A 2646-nucleotide genomic window follows, 5' to 3' on the forward strand; every position below is an offset into this window, starting at 1 on the left:
GGGGCCACTGCAGATCGGGCCGCTGGAGATCGTCCACGAGCACGGCCGCTGCAGATCGGGCACGAGCAGGGACCGCTGCAGATCGGGCCGCTGGAGATCGTCCACGAGCAGGGCTGCTGCAGATCGGGCACGAGCAGGGATGGGGACGGGCGGCGTGAGCCCGTCGGACGGCGGCTCCACGGGATGGGAACGGGCGGCGGGTGTAGGGGCGACGGGCGGCTGCTGCAGGGGCGACGGGCGGCGGCTGCAGGGGCCACGGGCGGCGGCCGCAGGGGCGGACGGCGGGTGCAGGGGCGACAGGCGACGGCTGCGGCGGGTCGACGGGATGGGCGGCGGGCGGCGCGGGATGGGCGGCGGGCGCCGCTTGCAGGGGCGGCGGCCGGAGGGAGCACGGCCGGATGGGGAGGGCGGCGCGATGGGGAGGGCGGCGCAGGAGTGGATAGGATTTGGGAGGAGGAGGCGAACAGGAGAAAAAAAGAAGGTACCGTTTCGGCCCTTTAGCGATGGCAGGCGGGTAATTCCTGCTGAAAGCTCGCGAGAAGCTGGTTTTTTCCTCCTTTCCACCTTTCTACTATAACTTGACTTTCCACAGCTTCTAGCCCATGAAAATCTAGGGTTGAAAGCTAGCTGTTTGTTTGGGCTTTCAGCTTCTGGGGGCTGAAAGCTAGTTGAAAGCCCAAACAAACAGGCCTTATCCTCCCCAAGCCGGTGGCCTCCCCCTTCCTTCCTTCCCTCCCTTCAGCCTCGCTTGCCTGCTCCGCTCAGTTCTGCCCATGACGAGCCCCTCAAATCCACCCTGCGCGGTGTCTGCCCTCCCTGCTCCTCTTCCCAGAGAACTAATCCAGGCAAGCAGCTTCTAAATCGTGAAGCACCTGGGCACCTCCTTCCAGCCACGCCGCGCCTTGGTCCGCGCGCATCTCCATGGCGAGCGCTGCTGGTCGGAGTTCTCAGACCCCGGCGCAGGTGCCATTCCTGCAGCGGCACCATCAACCTGCGCCGACTCATCCCCAACACCCGGCTGCCATCAGCAACCTGCAGTAAATGGCTCTCGTCCACCCCCTCTAGCACGCCTGCAACTTGTTCGACGATACGCCTCAACCAGGAGCTGCAACCACGACCGTGCTGAGCTGCTGTCTTCTACCTCTTCACCAAGCTGCATCAACCCCGCCGCCCAAGGAGCAGCGTCGTGGAGTTCTCATGGTGTGCTGATGCTCCTCCCCGGCGCACAGCCACACGGCACACGCAACAAGCAGCAGGTCCCTGTTCCTTCCCTCTCTTCCTCTCTGTTCCTGCGCCAGCAAGAAGAGGACAGTACAAGCTAGTTAAAACACAAGCGTGTTAGTACTTGTGCATTCCAAACCTTGTGAAATTTATGGAGAAAGTTTGATAGATCCAAAAATTTTGATACTTGATGTGTAGCTTTGACGTACTTTTCTTTAACTTGGAAAATATGAAGCAGCCTGCTAAGAGTCATTTTCATGCCTTGAACTGGATATTGTGCTTTTGTATATTTAATTCATATTGAAATAACTATACAACTGAGAACGATGAAACCCATTTCTGTTAGCCTACCTGTGTTGCATGCTACCAGGGAAAAATATACGAACTAATAAACTGATGTTTGGCATGCCTGAACTAAATATCAAGTTTGGTATGTTCTCATGTGTCGTTTTTGCCCAGATTAAATTATAACTCTAAATGGTATGAAACCAACTCCTAACATGGTATTTATACATGTTCTGTCAATAAAAAAAATACTTCAGACGAAATATAGAATTTTAAAAACAAATCACCATCACTTGTATCGCTTGCATTTCTTTGTGTATATAATTATAAAGTGTTGCATTTGCTAACATCGCATTGCATACTTGCATACATGTAGATTCCGCTACAGAGTGGTGTACAAGCTCGTGGATGTGAAGCAAGCGTAGCCGCGAAGCCCAGCAGAGAATCCAAAAGACCCAGCCCAAGGTTCGGAACGGCCCAAGGCCTTGATTGTACTAACATCGAGCAGTTGAAAAGCAAGCCCCGGAGCATAACTTTTATTTTCAAAACTATGCAATGTTTTTATTTAAGTATTGTGCATTTACATTTTCAGGAGTTGAATAAAACCATAGATGCATGGTCCATAGGTTCCCATGGTTATACTAGCATGTGTAGGTCGTTAGCATGGCTCGGAGCATAACCTTCATTTTCAAAACTATGCAATGTTTTTATTTAAGTATTGTACATTTATGTTTTCAGGAGTTGAATGAAACCATAGATGCATGGTCTATAGGTTCCCATAGTTATCCTAGCATGTGTAGGTCGTTAGCTTTGCCATGCTTAATAAGTTCGATAGAAGTCGGGTGATTTCCTATCACTCGCAAGATATAGGATCCCTGGATACTTATAGTTGATATTAGGGGCAAATGGTTCGAATGTTAAAATGAGAGACAAGGCGGAGATGAGATTGGTTAAGGATATGACATGTGGATTGAAAGAGTACCTCCGCCTATGTAAGACCCGTTCGTTGTTGGCCCTGCTGATCAAGTTTGAACACTACTAATTACATGCTAGTAGTAGGAGGTAGTCGACCCCGGTAAGCTTTGTACCTAGTTCACTCTAGTGTTTGAGCTGATACCTACTTCTCCGGTCGAGTACTAG

The 2646-nt window shown here is 51.4% G+C and overlaps 1 long non-coding RNA gene across 1 annotated transcript; it reads left to right on the forward strand.

Moving 5' to 3' along the window:
- Window positions 1-380: 380 nt before the first annotated feature.
- On the forward strand, window positions 381-2291 carry LOC117855358 (uncharacterized). Its single transcript, XR_004640497.2, has 2 exons — window positions 381-1256; window positions 1883-2291. It is a non-coding gene; the product is annotated as an uncharacterized lncRNA (long non-coding RNA).
- The last annotated feature ends 355 nt before the right edge of the window (window positions 2292-2646 follow it).

This window comes from Setaria viridis, chromosome 5 (genome assembly GCF_005286985.2).
Source record: "Setaria viridis chromosome 5, Setaria_viridis_v4.0, whole genome shotgun sequence".
Classification (NCBI taxonomy): domain Eukaryota; kingdom Viridiplantae; phylum Streptophyta; class Magnoliopsida; order Poales; family Poaceae; genus Setaria; species Setaria viridis.